General features: G+C 34.6%; 1 protein-coding gene across 2 annotated transcripts in view; it reads left to right on the top strand.

Annotated features, from left to right (window-relative positions):
• Positions 1–3492: 3492 nt before the first annotated feature.
• LOC129951552 (bromodomain adjacent to zinc finger domain protein 2B) overlaps positions 3493–21141 on the top strand; it is a 126510-nt gene continuing 108861 nt past the window's right edge. The window contains exon 1 of one of the 2 annotated variants that reach the window (XM_056063767.1): positions 3493–4099. The gene's annotated coding sequence lies outside the window, so the exon portion shown is untranslated. Of the gene's footprint in view, positions 4100–15715; positions 17689–21141 lie in introns of those variants that run through there. The other variant, XM_056063766.1, reaches the window with a different exon arrangement.

Here is a 21141-nt window from a genome sequence, read left to right as displayed (position 1 = left end):
GGCGCTGCAGCGTGCTACATGCGAAACAATCAATGTATTGAAGGAGAGAATATATGGCTCCTAATTGCTGACTTGGTAGTACCCGTGGCATGATGGTTAATGCGTTGGACTGTCATGCTGGTTCAATCCCTGCCTGTGTCATCTTAATTTAAAAAAAATTATTTTCGCTGGTACTGCCTCTTGCGAGGAATTGACAAATCCTTCAAGATTAATTCTTGTCATGAAAAAGTGCTTTCTCAAATTAGCCGTTCGGATTCGGCCTTAAAATGTAGGTCCCTTCCATTCCTCCTGACAACAGTACTCGCACACAGGAATGGTTGAGAGTTGTAAGTCACTAGGCCTTGGTTCCCAACGGACTGTTGCGTATGATACTAATGTGTAAGTCTGTAATAAAATTGGATTCTGTGGGGTATACGTTCTTTTTTTTTCAATACAATTTTTAAAATAAACGAAATTCATCTAATTTCTAAATCTTTATTATTCATTTACTTTTTTAGTGCACTCAATATTTTTTAAAAATATTTTTTGACTTTATTAAGGAGGGTAACACTGCCTTCAATCCTCTCATCATCATCATCTCTTTCGTATATAAGCAAGCAACGCACTAGGCCACAAAACAAAACCTTTTTTTTTGCTGCTTGTTTGTTGACCTGTGTAATAATAATTTTATTATTTTGTTCATTAAATCGTTTGTTTTTTCTCAACAGACTTAATTAAAATAGCAACTAAACATTGGATGTACTTAAATTATTATTTTAAGCTTTTGGCTTATATAAAATTAGGCTTATATAGAATATAGGTAACAAAGGAATAAATATTTTCACAACTAAGAAGAATTTTTTTTAATTCCCACCCAACGTGACGAGGGTAGGTTAGACTGATGGAACTATTTCAATACTTACCATTTTTTTAATCAAAAGAAGGCGATGTTATAAGTTATTGGCTATAATTTAAAACATTTTAGAACTTTTCATAACCTATGCGACCATTGAAAGAAATTGATGATTGTAACAACTCAAATATTTATGTGTTCCGTTTGATAAAACTTTCCACTTTCCATTACATTTCATATTTCTTCTTCCTTGCTTCTTCTTGAATTTTGAGTTAAAATGGGGGACATTAATAAATGAATACTGTCTACCTTTATGGTTACCACATCCGTCACCTTCAGGTGCAAGAGCAGGAGCAAGAGCAGAAGCAGGAGCAGGATCAAAAGCAAAAGAAGGAACATAGCAAAACAGGAGAATCACCTCTTAAACTTTGTGTTGTACTCACTCGTATATGCGTTGCACTCCATTCATACAACAACGACAATAACTACGACACGCCAACAATTCCAACGACGATGATGACGACCGGAGCGGAGTGGAGCGAAGTATACTCAAAAACTCGTGTATTACTCCTTCCTTAACAAAAACTTATACCAAGCACATCGAATGGAGGAGAACATGAAAATGAAATGACGCCACTCTTTGGCATATCCTACTCTATATGTGTATTTTATCAGCCCCATCCCATGTCCGCATATCCAGATCCACACGTCGCCCGCCACACGCTATACACGCCACACCACACCACACCACACATAACACCCCATCCACATCAAGCTCTACAGCAAGCTATCAACCAAACCAACAAGCGTAAGCAACAACGTATGAAGGTATTATGGGTACCTCTGGCTCTAGTGTGGAGTGACAGTTTGATTTCGATATTTCTCTTGGAGTGGATACGATGATGGCCAAGCCATGCCAGGCCTTAGCATATGCTTTGGAATATGGATATGGAACCTTCCGTGTTCTTTTTGGAAAGAGAAACATCACTGGCATAATGGAGTATGGATATGGACGGAGTTGATATGGTAGTTGGAGTGCATTGCTGACTAAAAGTGCCGAAGCCCGAAGCCGATACCATAATTCCGATATTCTGAAACTGAACTGAAACAAACGCGAATCACTATCACAAAATATTCACATTCAACAAACCAAGTGACTTGACTCTGAGCTCTGATTCTGACTCTGGCTCTTACTGAACGAAGCCGAAACGAGAGCGTCGTCGCCGTTTGGGTTTGCCATTGCCCATTGCCATCGACATAGCCATCGCCATCCCCATTACCGCTCTTGTTTCGTATTCGTAGCGTAGGTATAAACGTTGAAAGAAGAAGAGGAAGCTCCACATACCAAACCGATACCACACTACGTATTCGTAACGTACGAGTGCGACGCGACACGACGCTTACGATGAAACGGACGGATCTCTTATTTCGTTGGGATTTTGTTTTTGTGTAATAATTGTAAATTGTTTGATTCGAACCGAATTCGAATCCGAATCTGAATCCGAATCCGAATAGTGTGCGAAATTTTCTTGAGTTTCATTCGCTTTTCGTCCTCTTTTTCTTCTTCTTCGTCTTTAATTTTTTCTTCCATCTTCTTCTGTGTTTCTGTTGATGTTCTTTCTTATAAGTCGTTGTTATTATTTGTGTATTTTATAAGATATTTGGTGTATTTTGTATTTGCGCTCTTAGACGTGTCGAAGTGGAAGTTAAAGACGTTTTGTGTCACACACAGTTCCAGAGTTCTATCGTCTTGGTTGTCGTCTTTGCGTCTTCGTCTCAGTTCCATCCAACAATATATCTGAATGTTGGTCTATGGTCGGTATCGTATTCGTATTCGGTTTTTTTGGTCGCGGTCTCCGTCTCCCTCTGCTGCATCATTTCAAATGAGTTTTTGAGTACATTATTATAGCCAGCAGAAAATAGCGCCGCGCCGATACGAACCCTACCTACAAGTACAATACAACCTACCTACAAGATATCACAGACCTATAGAGTTAAAATCAAAAGAAGCCAGAAGTACACCTACTCGTAAGTTGTTGAAGTTGAAAACTTGATATCGCTACACAGAGAGAGCCAACTCCTTCGATTCCGATATCATCGCGGTGTCTTGCCAACTTAAGTACATCTCGAAAATTGGACATTTTTTGAAAAACAAACTAAAATTTCAATTCAATAATTAATAAATTCGCCGTGAAAATAATACAAAGATACATTAATTTGGTAGTTGAATCGAATTAATCCGACAGATACTTTGGTTTTGGTGAAATTTGGAGGATTCGAGTTATTGTGGTCTTTGGGTTATCAAATCGCGGCGGTGGTAGGCGGCAGGCGGCTGTACCTGAAATTGAAGCTAAAGTTGATGCCTTTTTTGGTGGTGGAATTGGGATTTTTGAAAAATCGATACACCTTTTCCTACAAGCAGCGCAGCAGTGCTTCGCTCCATTTTCGGTGTTTTTGTTTGTTTGTTCATCTTTTGCCGTTGGTCTATTATTTCGTTGGTTGTGTTTTTGTTGTTGTCGTTTTCGTTGTTAGATTCATTTGCTGAGCTGAGGGTATTTCTTAGTAAGTAAAGTATTAAGATAGTTCCGGTTGTTGAGTTGAGTTGGCTAAGAGTGTTTGTACGTACAATTTTTGTATATAGCCATTCCGAATCCAATTCGAGTTTTAGATTTGATTATATTTTTGTTCTTTTTTTTGTTGAGCTTTGTGTCGCGCGAATCGGGTACGTTTTCGATTTCGGTTTCGGTTTCCATCTCAGACCAGCGCAGCGCCAGAGCATTTGGATCGGAATTCGGTTCGGTTTGTAGTTGAAGTTAAAGCTAAAGGAGTGTGGTGTTTTTCTATACATATTTCTGTTTCGCTCTGTTCGCCACTTTATAGCAATTAAGTACTAAAGTCTATTATAGTAGTGGAAAGGTTTATTGAATAGTTGGGCCGGAAAAACATGAAATAAAAGTGAAAAAGTTGATTTTCCACTTACTTTTTATTTTGTTCATACCTTTAATAAAAAAAATTAATTTATTGGATTACACCTATGCCCCGCTGCTGCTGCTGCTGCACACTGCATGTGATGTGATGATGGTGAAGTGGGTGAGAGTGTCACACGAATGTGTTGGGGTGGTTTTTAGAGATTAAAACGAATATACTCTTATAGCCTAGGAAATAAAAAGAAAAATTAAATAAATTAAAGAAAAACCATATAAAACGATATTAAAGAGAAAAACACATCTTTTGGAGTATAGTGGCGGTCGGTGCGGCTTGAACAAGGTAAGCTTTCTTTCTATTCTTTACATATATTCGACTTTAAGTACCTATAAGATATAAAAATAGATATGCTTTGATAATATTTTTGTATTTATTGTGATTATTTATACGCTATTAACATAAATACATAAACAATTAAAATACAATCGGAAAAATTAAATACAACTAACCCCTCCGACCGCGTTACTTGTATGAGCGTTGAATAATAATTATTTTATGAATTTATGGGAATTACTTAATATCAGGGTTAATAAAATATTTAAAATATTGTAATGTTTTATATTATTTTTTAAAGTTAATTAATTTATTTATTAAACGATGAACAATTAGTGTCACGTATAGGTATCTCATTAATTATTATGATTTGATTTTTGGTGGCTACTATTTTGTAGCTATGTATAAAGTTATGTGGTAGATACGAATGTATATGTATGGGAGTATATGTGTAAAGGTATGTTTGATATATTCAGTGAAAAAAATGTTCTTATAATATATAATTTGAGGTCACTCAAAAATAGGGCAGATAAAGTTTGTAAAACCTAAAAAGGTAGGATGAGAGATATTTTACAAAAAGTACGTCCTACATACAGTACTGTGCAGAACATTTGCAACTAGAACCTCCAACATTTTTCATAAAAAAAAATTGTTTAGAAAATTAATCTTTCTTTTGTTTTTAAAACTTTTTTGATATTACGTTATAATTGTTGGGAACAAAATTAACACTTACTTACTTAAGGTGGCCTCAACCAACGCGTCTCCAGCCAGCTCGGTCTCTAGCTAGCTGTCTCCAGTTTAGCACGCCAAGTTGGTTGAGGTCTTCACCCACCCGTGCCTTGGGATTGGATTCGAAGACCTTCCAGGCTGGAGCGTTGATGTTCATTCGCTCTACATGACCTAGCCATCTAAGTGGTTGGCCTATAATTTTGCTAACTGGGTCAGTGTCGCTGTACGCCCGTACAGTTCGTCGTTATATCTTCTCCTCCATTCTCCATCTATGCGTACGGGACCAAAAATCACCCGAAGAATTTTTCTCTCGAAGCAGGGTCCAGGCCTCAGCGCCATAAATGAGAACCGGGATGGTGAGTGTCTTATAGATGGTGATTTAGATGCTCGAGAGAGGTATTTACTTCTCAATTGCCTTCTAAGTCCAAAGAAGCAGCGAATTGCAAGAGTTATTCTTTGTTTGATTTCAGCGCTGGTGTCGTTGTCTGCATTAATAGCGGTGCCTAGGTAGACAAAGACCTTAACTACCTCAAAGTTATAGCTGTCCATGGTGACGTTTTGTCCAAGACGTCGTCGTTCAGTGTCCTTTTTTGATTGATCATTGACCACTAAACCCACCTTCTTCGCTTCTGTCGCAATGCTCAAAAACGCTCTATTGACATCACACTTTGATCTTCCAATTATGTCAATATCATCTGCGTATCCGAGTAATTGGATGGACCTTTGGTAGATTGTGCCTCTAGTGTTGACGGTTGAGTTTTGCACAGTTCTTTCCAGAACGATGTTGAAGAAGTCACATGACAGGTCATCGCCTTGTCTAAAACCTTTTTTGACATCAAATGCATCGGTGAAATCTTTTCCGACCTTGATAGAGCAGTGTGCATTCTCCATCGTCATTCTGCATAAACGGATAAGTTTGACAGAGATGCGAAAGCTAGACATTCACCGGTAGATCTCTTCCCTATACCATATTTTGCAGATGAGTTGGTGCATGCTCCGTACCAAGTCATCGCCTGCTGCTTTGAACAGTTCGGCAGCGATGCCGTCAGCTCCAGCAGCTTTGTTTGACTTAAGTTTAGATATAGCTATCTGCACTTCATCAAGGTCGGGTAGGCGGAATTGTTTATCTGCGTCGCCGAGGTTGAGTGGTTCTATCTCCCTTACAGCGGAATTCGGTTCGTCATCGCCGTTATATAATTTGGAGAAGTGATCTTTCCATATTCTCAGCATCGACTGCGGTTCTACTACGGTGTTCCCCTGATCGTCTTTACAGGCTTCGGTTCGTGGCAGGTACCCTTGGGAGGTTTTTTTTACCTTTTGGTAAAATTTACGAATCTCATTCCTGTTGTGAAATCCCTCTATCTCCTCGATCGTGCGCTTCTCATGCTCTCTTTTTTTCCATCTAAGAAGCCGGTGTTCCTCTCTTCTATTCTGCTCGTAGAGCTCGCGAGCAGCTGTAGTCCTTTTGTGCAGCGCCGTTTTGTATGCCTCTTGTTTAGCTGCGTGTGCTTGCCGGCATTCTTCGTGAAACCAGGGGTTTCGCTGTGGTGGCCGTGTGAAACCTAGTACTTCAGAGGCGGCATCTCTGATGGCTGCAAGGCAATGTTGCCACTGGTTTTCAATGCTTAATGCAGGAAGCATAGGACTCCTTAAGAGGATATTAGAGATTCGATCGGAAAAGGACATGGCAGTCTCATGCGATTGTAGCCGTCTAACGTCGAATCTTCTCACAGTACTTCCCTGTTTTGGCTTGGATCGGGATATCCGTTAAGATGTGTGAACTGCGTACTAGCTACTAGAACATCTCGCCCCGCAGCGAAACCGACCAGCCTGAATCCGTTGTCGCAGGTAGTGTCGTGCAGGCTGTATCTCCCGGTTATGCCACAAAAGATGTCTTCTCTTCCTAGCTTGGCATTAAAATCTCCTTAGACAATTTTAATGTCATAGCCAGGGCACTGCTCATATATCTTGTCCAAGAGCTCGAAGAATATGTCTTTGGTGTCTTCATCTTTCTCCTCTGTTGGGGCATGCGAGCATCCACACCCAAATAGACGCTGTCTTTGCTCTCGGTAGCAGTCGCCGTAGTAGATATCGCAGTCTTTTAGTTTGCGTTTGCCCAGTCCATCCCTCGCACTTCTTGGATGGCTGTAATATCTGCCTTGCAGCAGTTTAGGGCTCCCGCTAATTGTTCGGCTGTTGCTCCCAATTCTTCTCTTCACAATTTTCCACAGGTTCTTTATTGGGTTTAAGTCCGGGGATTGGGCAGGCCATAGTAATACCTCAATCTTTTTTTTCTGTAATTTACTTTGTGGCCAACTTCGACTTGTTTTTAGGATCATTGTCGTGTTGAAACGTCCATTTCCCAATGGGCATAAGGAAGCATGGTTTTACACTTGTCAAATTTTCATGATTCCTTGGCAGAAGCAGCCCAAGACCAAAATTGAACAACCTCCATGTTTGACCTTCCGTTTAGTGTATTTTTCATTTAGCCTCTCATCTCTTGGTCTTCTGACATGTTGTTTTCCACCCAATCCATGCATATTGAACTTTGATTCGTCAGAAAATAAGACCGTTTCCCATTTTTGGGGGCTTCATTTCAGATGAGTTTTTGGAAACGAACTTTCACATTTTTTTTTTAAATAAATGGCTCTTTTGCTAATTGAAAACAACGCAAACCGGCATGCAGTGCGCATCGTCTGATAGTTGATGGATCAATGGGTAACCCAGTTCAATTTTTGCTCCCCTGGATGATTCCGTGGATTTTCATCCGAAGAAATTTGTTATTATTCAATCATCTTTTGCTGTAGTTCTTCGAGGCCTTCCTCCTTAACGCCTTTTCTCCTTTTTCACAGCTGAAATCTTTATGATTTTTGTCAAAGCAGTGCATTTGTAGAATTGCCTGTGGATCAGCGCTTTAAGATTATGAACAGTAAGGTTACACATACAAAAGTCTAACGCAATCAAAATAATTTCAACATACAACGTTTGTAAATAAATACATCGTTTTTTTGATAGCGGTGATAGTTGCAAATATTTTGCACAGTACTGTAGATATTCATAATTTAGTTGGTTTTAATTTCAATGAATTCACTAAGGGTGACATCTATACCTATAAATGTACTATAATTAGGCGTAGGTATTTTCTCGTTATTTTGTTTAAAGCTGATATGTAGGATGTAGGGTATTTTTTAAAGTTGATAAACTTAACTTAAACTTAATGGTTTAAGAATTTATATTAACATTTGTGATTAATTTATTACTGGATTTATTTATCAACCTCAGGTTTATTTCATTTACAATCAATTTATTTCATTCCACTTTAATATAGAGCAATATATCAATATACATTTTACAATACATTTGATTGATGAAAACGTTCTGAATATTAGAATTTAAAAAGAAAACCCAACACAATGAAAACTACTACATTATTAACATTCAAGGAAATGTTTTAAATATACGTTGATTTTTTAAAAAGTAGAGGCAAATTTTTCAAAAAAAAAAAACACATACAATTCAGAAAAATGCATGAAATCCATATAATTTAATGCTTGAAGATAATTTTATGCAAATGTTGACCTTGACTGCGCCTCAAATTGTCCATCCGGTTCATTGGCATTCTCTTTCCAAAGTTTTAGCCGGTATCTTACGAATAAATGCTTCAATGTTGTCTTGGAATGCGTCAATTGAAGTGGGTTTGTCTGTATAGACATGAGCTTTAACAGAGCCCCACAAAACATAGTCATAAGGCGTTACATCGCACGATCTAAGCGGCCAGTTGACGGGTCCCGAACATGAAAAAAAAATGTTAACCGAACTCTCCTCTATAATAAGTCCATTGCACCGTCTTGTTATGCACACATGTTATGCAAGTCAAGCTCTTGCATTTTAGGCAAAAAAAAGTTGGATATCATCTCACTGTAGCGCTCACCATACAACAGTTACGTTACGATTCGCATCATCTTTGAAGAAGTACGGTCCAATGATGCCACCAGCCTATAAACCGCACCAAACGGTGGCTTTGGATGCATTGGCAGCTCTTGCAATGTTTCTGGCTGATATTCACTTCAAAATCGAAAATTCTGCTTATTTCCGTAACCATTGAGCCAGAAATGTAAAATAAAATAAAATTCAATAATTTGCAATCGTTGTTCGTTTGTAAGACGATTTATGGTTAAACTATAGACCGAACTGAAGGTGCTTTAATTTACGCAACATACAAAAGTATTTTAAAATAAGTAAATGTTTATCGATAAAGCCGATAATTAGCATTTATACTTATGTTATAAAGTTGAAGAGTTTGTTTGTTTAATCGCACTTATATGAGAAAATACTGGCCCGATTTGAAACATTGTTCCATTGTTAGGTAGCCCATTTATTGAGGAAGATTCAAGGCCATATAACATCACTCTAAAACTAATATAAACGGAGCAGCGAGTGCTAGGGAAACGGTGAAGGTTTTGTCCTTAAAATAATGTATAACAGTAATGCTCCCCTTAAAAGGTCTAAAACAAAGCCCGTTACAGCACATGTTTATTTTTTAAAGTTGGCTCACTATCCCCTTTTTATGCGAACCTTATTTGTTATAAAATAAAGCATTGTATGTGAAGGCATTTGTTTTATAAAGATGGTGTTAAATATTTCTCCAACCTACGTATTTTAGCCCAAGAAATTTCTTTGGGCTGATTTGTGAAAAGTGTCAAGTTTGATAGAAATTGAAATAAATTGCTCGCTTTTGCAGTTTTGTTGCTTTCCCGTTCGCTTACTTTTTTGTATTTTTTTTTTTTGGTGAGAGAATTTTACCCCCACTCTTTAAATTATCTCTTTTTACTGATTTCGGTGCAGAAAGTACGCGAACGGGCCTAATATGTAATCAGGTAGTAAAATGATACATAAATATTTTATTGATAAGTGAGTTTAACTTTGTAAACGTCGATATTCTTAAAACTAACTGAATATTCGGGATTGTAGGTTTTCGACAGGTCTTTATTTTTAATGTAATTTCTGTTTTCAGAAATATGACCTTAGCCCATTTCTGGAAACAATCGTAAAATCTGCAAAAGCGCCATAAAAGCATATACAGTGGTGAACATAAAAATAGCAGTAGATTAACAATAAAAGATATATTGAGACGAAAATTAAAACTTTAATGTATTTTAAAATCAAAACTATTTTACAGAAAGTTAGGTATTTTAATAAGGTAAACAATAAAAAACTTTACTTAATTTCAGCGTTTTTGTTAACTTAAAAAAAATAAATTACATTTTCAATGGTAACATTGAAATAGCAGTGTTAGTCTCAATTATGCTTATATCACTGTTATGTGATATTAAACAATGGAAATAAAAAAAAAGATTCTATGTTAATAAAAGCCTGACACCGCCGGCGTGGCATAGAATCTACCAAACGCTTACAATGCTTAGCTGGTATACCATACCATGCATTTTTAACTGCTACCCAAAGTTGATTGTTATTGGCTGGATTGACATTATGCATAGCTTTCTTAAGGTCGCCCCAAAGGTTTTCTATAGGTTTAAGTCAAGAAACTTTGCCGGCCAGTCCAGAACATAAACCCCATTGACGCGAAACCACTCATTTGAATTCCGACTAGTGTGTTTCGGGCCATTGTCTTGCTGGAAGACCCATTTTAGTGGCATTTCTTCTTCAGAGTATGTTAACAATAGTCTTCTTCGAACGGTCATATCACTCACTTTCAAATTTAGATCTTGTCTGATTTGTACAGCTGATTTTTTGAATCCTTCTGTCAACCTGGCATGTTTTTTTTTTCTTAATCTACCTCTGTTTTCAGTTTTTTTTTTTAACATTGGCTACCATTTTGGTGGAGCATGAATAAATACGCTGGATTTCTGTATAAGATTTCACTTCTCTACGAAGCGAAAATATTTAATTTAGTTGCTCGCTGGTGCAATGCTTACCACGACCACTTTTGTGGATACAAAAAGAATAAAATGCCACGACTGGGTCGCACTAACTTGCTCCTGTATGCAAAGAGACTGTTAAAAGGACCTTTATAAAATTAAAAAATATACCTGCTAAATAAGTTTGATATAAATGCCATTTGATTTGTCAAAAAAAAAACGCACAATTCATCCCAATACACAACTTATCCAGGAAATGAAAAATTCTTGTAAGCATACTTAACGAAAACAATTGTTTGTGTATTTAACTATTTCGTTCAAATCTTTTTCCCTTGGATAGTTTTATTATAATTTCATATTTGAAGAACCAGGATGAAAAATAAATTATCTGAAGATAAAAAAGAGGAAGAACATGTATGTTGATGCCATTTTATAAATCGAAAAACCTTTGATTTTTAAATATTTTTTTTTGAAAATCGTTAGAGCGTTTTTTTTTAAATACATTTTTTATATATAAAATCTTTCAATATTATTCTAAAAATATTTTTGGCATGCAGTTGTTTAGTGATTGTAAATATACGCTCTACATTTGAATTTCATAAAAATATGTTGACAGGTTTTTGAGATAAAGAATTTTGAAAAAAAAAAATTCAACATTTTTTTAAAAGTCCAAACAATATAAGAGTTTTTTCCAAAAAAAAATATTGAAATCAGTTCATAAGTTGCTGAGAAAATTAAAAAACATAATAACGGTTCTATGAGCGGTACCTTTCCTGAGCAATACAAAAATATGTGTTTCTTATTAAAAGAAGCCAAGTTAAAAAATAAAATTTTAAAGAAAATTAAAAAAAAATAATCTATTATGTAGTTTGTTTTTGAGAAAATTCGAATTATCGTTTTTTTACCAAAAAAATTATATGGGGTCCACTGTTAGTTTTGATCTTAAAAAAAATGAGAAAAAACGCCTAACGCAAATCTGCTCAAAACCTTAACTTCCAAGTTTTAACTCAATCGATCAAATGGTTTAGGCTGTAGAAGCGTGGACAGACAGACAAAACAGACCGGACGGAATCGCGGGACCCACTTTTTGCGACTTGTCTCCCATCGTAATATCATGTTTTATTAAAATCGCGAGTTCGAAATTTTGGACAAATGCAAAACTTGCCACATAGTTCCTATTGTATATCGCAAGTAAAAAAGATTAATATAATATTTTTTTCTCTTTTTTTCTACTGATTAATATTGTATCTTAAGCTTACCGCAATAATTTGTAATATGTGAGTTCAGAACTAAGGGAAGTAATGCATTGCTTCATTTTTTTTAAACTACTGCTAGTTTCGTGTTCACCACTGTACCTACATACTCCTTTTTTTCAAAGGAAAACCGAAAAAAAACATTTTTCCAATCATCAATTGCAAATGTCGAAATTATATGAATTTAGGGTAATGTCACTTTTTCTCTTAAGGACTCATAGCTACGTAGGTACCTAGATATATACATTACATATGTATACGCTTTCTACATTTTTAAGACATGAAATGAATTTGATTTAAATAATGTTAGATATTTATTTCTTGAGCGAGAAGTTTTTACACTAGGCTAGTTTTTTGACTCAGCTAAGGTACTCGTCCTACAAAAAAAAATTTCATAGATATACCTACCTAGTTACAATTCATTTTCAATGGCCCGCTATTTAAGAAGCTGTCAGTTTCGGAAGCTGTCATTGTTTGACAAGTTAAATCTACCACTTATTAAAAATGAAAACTTTAGTTTAAAAAAAGTTAGCAAAAGATCACAACTGCTCGATATCTTGTGACTTAACACATTATTAAGAATTTTTTCGAGGCCACCAGAAAAATAAGTTAGGTAGGTACGAGTACATGCCAAGGCTACAGAATTGAATTCGTGAAGTTATCAACAAGCATTCATTAATACAGCCGCAAAGGTACGAATTGCTGGTCCATCTACTTACAAACACATGTATTGTCCTTACGAACTCAACCAGATACATTTTTAATATGTGACTACATATTGAGGTACTTATTTACCGTTAAACCAAAATAGTTAACAATTTTGATTAAACAATTGACTTTATTCAAATACGATTCGAAAAACTTTCTCCTTGTTCTTCCCTACCAACATATCTACCTAACTTTTCCTATCTTCTTTAACAGTAGGTTTAGTCTTCAGTATCTCGGCAGTCTGCACTGCCAATTGATTTGTACATTCATTTTGGTTAACCCTTAATATCTCAGGAACTAATGACGCTAGAGACTTGAACTAAATTTCATATTACATATTGTAACGTGATTCCATACAAGTATATTTGTGTATAGTATAAAAATTGAAAAAAAATGTTTTCACCTCGAAAATTTTACAAATAAAAAATGATTTCATTCCAAAACAATTTTGTTCAACGAAAAATGAAGTTTTTAACATTTAGTAAAATTTTGATAAAAATCGAATTGACAGTTTTTTTTATAAAAAATAAAAACCTAAAAAAACACTACTCAAAGTTGGTAAGAATTTCGACTCAAATATCTTATCAAAATTTGAAATTATTTATCTTATTAGAAATATTGTTTTCAAATTTTGGTAAATCTTATATCTTTTCAAAACCTTGAGATATTGGCTTTAAACTACTTTCATCTTTTAAAAAATATTGTTGTCAACACTCAGAAAATCTGATTGACCGTTTTTTTTACAAAAAAATAAAAACCTTTCAAAAAACAACACTAAAACTTGGTAAAAATTTACTTACGACTCAAAAAGCTTTTACAAATTAAAAGTATTGTCTTCAAACTCTTTTTATTTCAAAGAAAATATTGCTTTCGACACTCAGTAGTTTTTTTTTTACAGTCTGTTCTTTTCATACAAAAATAAAATCTACAAAAAATAGTTCGCAAATTTGGTAAAAATTGAAGTTCGGTTGTTGATAAGAAAAACATTGTGGGTAATTTCAAATTTTGTAAGAATAATTCAACTGACAACTTTTTTAACCCAACACGAAAACCTACAAACTTTTAAGCAAGACAAATCGACAGACGGGATGGGAAATTATCAGTGTGGGTCGCATCCCAGGCTCTTTTTTCTAATGTAATTTCAGTTTCCAGAAATATGACTTTAGCCCATTTCTGGAAACAATCGTGAAATCTATAGCTATTGCCTATATGAAAATACTTTTAGTATGAAGAGTACCTTAGCTGAGTCAAAAAACTAGCCTTGTGTAAAAACTTCTCGGTCAAGAAATATACATAGTTTAACATTATTAAATTCTTCCGTATTCATTTCATGTCTCAAAAATGTAAAAAAACGTAGATGTAAATAGGTATGTAGATATGCGTCCTTGAGAGTAAAAGTGACATTACCCCAAATTCATATAATTGCAACATTTTTGCAATTGACGATTTTAAGGAAAAATGTTATTTTCGGGTTTCCTCTAAAGATATAAGTAGTTACGTTTAAAATAATTATCGTTGATTTCAAACTACATCTGCTTTCGAGGGATAATATATGTCCACTTACAGGCTTGATTTTGCATAGCCCGCTATTTAATAAGCTGTCAATTTCGGGAGCTGTCATAGTTTGACAATTTCAATCTACCACTTCTAAAAATGGTTTAAAAAAAGTTCACAAAATATCACAATTGGCCGATTTCTTGCGACTTGACATATTAAGACCTTTTTTGAGGCCACCAGCAAAATAAGGAACATGCCAAGACTACGGAATTGAATACGTGAAGTTATCGTGACTACCATACATAAATATAGCCGGAAAGGTACGAATTGCTGGTACATATACTCAAATATGTATTGTCCTTACGATCTCAACTGAATAAATTTTTAACACGTGGATACATATTGAGGTACTTCTCTGTCGTGAAACCAAAAACGGTAACAATTTCGATTAAACAATTGACTATATCAAAATACGATTCGATAAACCTTCTCCTGGTCCCTTTCCTACCAACCAATCTTTCTACCTAACTTTTCCTATCTTCTTTAACAGTAGGTTAAGTCTTTAGTACCTTTGGAGTCTGCACTGCCAATGGATTCTATACCTATTATCCACTTGCCTAATTTTGTTCATCAATAAAATAAAGGGTCGCTTTTGCAACATACATATACCTATTACTTCAAAGGTCTACAAAACTGATTAAACCTAGTAAGATTGGTAGGTAAATATATCTTTATGGATACTTACCTACCTAGAAATCTACTTCATCTGAAAATCGAAAGAAAAATTTAAAAAAGAAAACAATCAAAAATTCTCTCGAAACTTCAAGAAATATGACAATCCCAAGACTTTATTCAACCTTGCGACATTTCACCCTAAAGATACATACTTATTCATACAAATTACATATTCCAAAAAAAAAAACAAAAAAAATACAGAAGACCGAACCCGAACACCAAACGCTGCCGCTCTTCTCCTCTTTTCTTTGCACCAAAACCCAACACAGGGTGCATTGCAACTTTACCCATTAACCAAACGAAGGAATAAAACGAACCACCATGTAGTAAAGTATCTCCAACTGACATATTCACCGCACCGCATTTATCTAAAGAGAGCGGCGGCTTCAGCTTTAGCTTCAGCGTTCAGTGTTCAACATTCGGCGAGGCGATTGTTGGATGGATTTTTCTTTTGTTTCCAATAAAAAATATTGTTTGTATTTGTATCTGTATCTTTTGTTTGAATGTGTTTGTGTTATATCTATGTGCACAAATTGAGCGATATTCTTCTCTTCGGGTTCGGATTTTATTATTTGTAAATGTCGTCGTATTCGTATCCGTAATTCCGTATGTCGCTGTCGCCTGTTGTTTTGTTCTCGTTTATCGTTTGTTTTCCCGTCCACACACAATACACAATATCCCGAATCCCATTCTCGTTCCCTTTTTCCGTTGCTCGTGTATAAATATATCTCATCCCTCCACCACATCACAGCCAAAGCAGAGACCAGACCAAAAGACCAGAGACCTGAGCCTTAGCCTGAGACCATCACTAGCCTAGCAATCCAACTTTGCGACAGTAAGCAGTTAAGCAGTAGTTATAGTATAATAGTAACCCTCGGGCTCAATCCCAATCTGAATGTTAACGTTTTCGTTTTGCGTCCATCGCGTCCGTGTCGTGTCGTGTGTCGCTGCTCGCTAGTCGCTGTCGTGCCTTTTGCTCATTTAATATAAATGTATGTTTTTATAATACACACAGATATATGGTTTTATGTCCGTTCCGTCACCGTCCGACTGTTCCGCCTGTTTGTCACAGAGGGTAGAGGCAGAGAAGAGTACCTCTATCAATAGTACTAGTACCAGTGGCAGTGCCAGTGCCAGTGCCAACAGTCAGCACACCACTCAACAGAGATATACTTCCAATCCAAATCCAATTCCAAGTTCCAACTTCCATTCAATCGACCTCTTCCCTGTGCCTGTTCTGTTTGCCTGTCCCTGTTTTCAGTTTTCAGTTGAAATTTATATCTCGTAATGGTTAGGAGTGAACATTGTGGGATTTTCATTTAACGTTACACAGTTTACCTTTACACAGCGGCGGCGGCGGCTAACGGTCAGGTGTTTTAACTGAAACAACAACAAAATAAAAAACAAACAACATTTAAAAAACGTTTATCTAAATAAGATTCAAGGATCAACAAAACTATCTCAAAAATCTAATCCATGATTTGGTTTAATAGAAATGTATCTCTTTGAAAATAAACAAATTTGTATCTTTTTTTTGTTTGAAACAAAGAATTAAGTGATTTCAATTGGAAGTAAGCATAAAACTAATCGAAACAAATCCATTAAATACAGTCTTGATTAAATATCTACTACCTACAGTTATAGATACGAGTATGGTGTATGTACTCGTCATATGTATCTAGATACAATTTGCTGCTCTCATAATAACGCCGCACCGCAGCAGTACGGCATATCTATCATCGGCTTTGGATTGGATAGTGAAGAATAAAAAAGAAAACAAAAATTAAAATTCAATTTAACTACAAAAGATACTATAAGCCTATCTATCTATAGGTAATTCAAATTTTTACAAATTGAAATTCATTTTTAACTGGTAACGCTGCCGGATATAGTATTTTATTTTTTATGTTTTTTTATGAATTTGTACCAACTTATTTTTCGTGTGTTTAATTTTTGTGTGTTAATTTTATGTGAAATTTATAAGAAGAAACGAAAAAAGTATCTACAAGACGAGTTGAGTTCAACTTCGAGTAGGTACAGTGAAAATATAATTTATATGAGACAGATACAAAGCGAAAAGTGGCAGCAATGAGTAAAGATATATGTAGCGTGTAGTTTTGTGGATTGTGAAGACGGTCGGTTCGGTGGTGGTGAGACAAAGTAGCACTATAAAGATACATACCTATCTATCTATACCTACATAAAAATTACACACAAAAGATACAATAAAATAAAACGTTGTATCATAGATTATTATTTTGTATGCTGTGTGATTGTTTGTTCAACGGTCCGTCATCGTCATCGCCATCGTTGTCGGCGTCGTTGTTGTCGTCGTCGGTTGGTCGGTCAATTTGTTCGCCTTGAGCGCATTTTGGTCGATGCGTCGTCTTCGTCTTCGTCGTCGTTGTAGTTCGTCTTAGTTATCGACTCTCTGACTCTGACTCTGACTCGCCAACGTCTTCGTCTTCGTTTTTTTTTGTTCACTTGGACTTGGAAGTCGTCGTTGGTTTTTGGTTGTCTGTCAGTTAGGAAGTCAGTCATTCAATCATCCGTAAGTCGGTGACACGCAACGCAACGCAACGTATACCTACCTACATCTAGAGATACAATTTTTATTTTATTTTGTTTGTACCTACGTTTAAATTATAATTAGCCACACATCACCTCGAAAATACTCATATACAATATACATACCTACATAGATACTGCATCTAAAGTGGATTGTGGATTAATTAATTTAAAATGCAATTGATGGGATTAACTCTGCACTTGTATTGTGTATAAAACAAATTTATTGGTAAGTTCATATAAAAAAAAAAATTGATATTATTTTTATAGGCAGGCACGTTATGTACCTACATATATAAGTATCTTTTTATTGAATCTGGGAAGGTTTGTACCTTCCTTCCTTGATCCTGCTTTTAAAGTCAGGGTATCTCTATATCTGTGTACCTATTAACCAATCCTTCTTGGAAAACAAAATTTCTGTTTAATTTTATTTAAATATCTTTTTTTGTTTTTATTTGTTTTAAAAATTGGTGGGAACTTGTGTGCCTACCTTTGGGTCTTTTATTGTAAGTTGATTATTTCATATTTTTTGCATAAACTCGATTATGATTGTCGTCAACTACCAACTTTTTTCCATTTATTTTTAATTTCTGTTCATGTTCGTTGTGTCTGCATGTTAATACTCTTTACCCATTCTTAGTAATGGCAATATCAATATTGATGGTCAGTGCTGTCGCTTTCAATATCAAAACAAAATTAAGGTACCTGAATATAATGAATTATAAATAAAGAGCTAAAAGGTTAAATATTGTTTCTCTATTATGCTTAAATAGTGTAGTGGCTGTGAAGCCGTTTAAAGTTCGTGTCAGATAAAGTTAAAAGTTGTAAAAATTAACTTTTTATATTTAGCACCTTGCAAGCAAACAATTAACTTGGTATATTGGCGGACTTTATGACGGTATCTCAAGAGAGAGTTAAGATATCAATTTCTAATAAATGTTCAGTGGTCAAAATAATTCAGTGGTTATTTTTTTTGAAAATGATGATATCCACTTCAATTCAATTTTGTCTTACACTTTTTCAAGTCATACAGAATTAGATTCAATTAAAAACATGTCTCAAGTTTTTCTTAAACCAAATTTTAAAAAATAAATATTTCTCAGCTCAAATACAGGTATTTTACAAAACATTCAGAATATTTTTGTACTTCGAACAATAGCGTTTTTAAAGTCTGGTAACATTTTTATAAAAATCCAAGTGACAGTTAAAAAAAAACTTTTAAAAATGTGTTATCTACAAAAAATTGTGCAAACATTGATTTTTGACTCGAATATCTTAAGTAAATGTAAATACATTGGCTTATATCAAAAAATGTAACACATACTCAGGATAGCTTCTTAGAAATTTTAATTAATAAAAACAAACATGTTCTTAGAAACCGAGCTTGGAGAAAATATTTATTTTTATTTTTATGATTTACTCACTTCGAACTTATTTCATTTCATGTAAATAATTGTTGTTAAAATTTGTATCTACGTATTACAAAAAACTTAAAATCACAGTTAAAAAAAATACAATCCTACCAAAAAATTTTATAAAATATTTGAACTCTCTCGAAATTGTTATAAATTACATATTTTTCGAAGTTTTTAAAAAAGCAATTTTGTTATAAAATAAATATCATCAAGACACAAGAAGAAATTATCAGTGTATATCGCATTCTCGTTTTTTTCCCAAGAGATTCCCAGTCCACCCTGTATAATTATTATTTCTCCTGAGCCTAAATTAATTTTGATACAAATACCTTGTAAAGACGCTTAGTGTAAAATATGGGTTGACCTTACTTAGCCCACCGAAATCTTTTGATTATTAAAATATATGATTTCAACGAATTAAATATTAATTCATTCATTAATAGACCATAAGGTTAAAAAGAGGATAGTACAGTATAGCGATATTTTTTTTAAAGAAAGACATGTACTGAGAATGTCGGTGATGCCAGATTTCGAATATTTGTGTGTTTTTGTTCTGTTCGTACACCGGCTGCAATCATTAGCATTCATTCATAAATTATGCTTTTATAAGAGCCGTGTTATTAAATTTTGCTGCATACATTCCTTAAAATTATCTTGAACTTCAAATTGAACAAAAATACTCTTTGTTTACGATATTTTCGAAAATAAATTTCAATACAATTACTTATAAAATTTTGTTGGGAGTGGGTCAAAATATAGGTTTTCAGAGTTCAGTATGATTCAAATTCTGTATAAATCTGTACAATACTGTTTAGTCACAATTCTAAGTTAAATTTTACAATTCAAAATACTGCAAACAAACTTAGAATAACTAACAACTTTTTATAAAAAACAAAAAATTAACATTTATTCAAAGACTATTTAAACATTTTATTGTCTTAAAAGTTGAAAGTTGTTTGTTTTTTTATTCTCAGAAATATTTTGTCTCAACAAAAAGAGCGCACATTCTTTACACTATCAAGCCGAATTTTTTTCACTAAGTTTCCAGTATTTTGAAATCAGAATTTGGCCACCACAATTTTAACCATACAGAATGTTTTAAACACAGTATAATAACCCACATTTATATGCACCAAATGTTCTATAACAAAATAGACCTTAATGACAGTTAAACAAAAAATCAAGCATTACCTAACTTGGGCTTGAAAATTCCTAAAATTGCAATTTAGAAACAGCGATTCAACTCGTCAAAACTGTAAACGATTTGGAAAAAAAAATAAATACAAACTCAGAAGTGAAAGTAAAAAAAAATAAAAGTTTTTAGTGAATAACTTGAATTTTTGGCTCCCTGAAATTACGCCATAGGAAATTACGCCAAAAAAATAAAATGGAAAAAACGCCAAAAATTCTCCATACAATTTTTTGACTTTTTTCCTAGGAAAAAGAACCTAAAGAGTTTGGTGTTAATTCCGGATTTTTCGGCTATTTTTTCCGAAAATTTGTTGGCGTTTTTTCCTTTTAAAATGGCGCCACGCCACGCGGGTTGCACCGCGCCGCTCCATGTTACGTCGTACGTTCAGATTCTTTTATAGACTTTTTGGGCTTTAATTCCAAACTAATTTTGGAAATTAAGCCAGGAAAAGCTCTGTTCATTCTTTAAAGGCTTAATTTCCAAAACTAATTTGGAAATTACACCAAAAAGTTCTTATTTTTTAGGGCGTTTCTTCCATTTTAGTATTTTGGCTCTTTTTCCAAAAGTTTGGCGTAATTTCCACACTTTTTGGCGTATTTTCCTTTTTGTTTTTGGGCCCTTTTTCCTATTTTTGTACGCCAAAATTGTTTGGGCTTTTTTTCCAAAACAGTTTTTGGCGTAATTTCCTATGGCGTAATTTCAGGGAGCAGAATTTTTTGGGGTCGACAAAAGTTTTTAACTTAATGGTCGACGCAGTCACAGTACAGCTACACCATTTGCTAAGTCACTTCAAAAGCTCAGTGAAATTTTGTATGAAATAGAACACAAAACTGCACACTTTAAGCAGCATTGCATTTTGCGAAAAAACAATAACCTTCTCAAGGAGTAGCAACAAAGTTACAAATCACACGAACAAGGTGGCAAATTCACAGGTTCTTTTCTTGAGATGATTCAGTTACCAAACGTTTAGCTCAACTCAACAAAAAATTGACTGTTTCGCTTTCAACTTTTGGCATGAATCTTTCGTCATCAACGGTAATTGTGTTCACTCCAAAATAACAAATTTGCATGTTCA

Source organism: Eupeodes corollae, chromosome 3 (genome assembly GCF_945859685.1).
Source record: "Eupeodes corollae chromosome 3, idEupCoro1.1, whole genome shotgun sequence".
NCBI classification, from domain to species: Eukaryota; Metazoa; Arthropoda; class Insecta; order Diptera; family Syrphidae; genus Eupeodes; species Eupeodes corollae.
The sequence above is the reverse complement of the archived record's forward strand: the minus strand, read 5'-3'. Positions and strand labels throughout refer to the sequence as shown.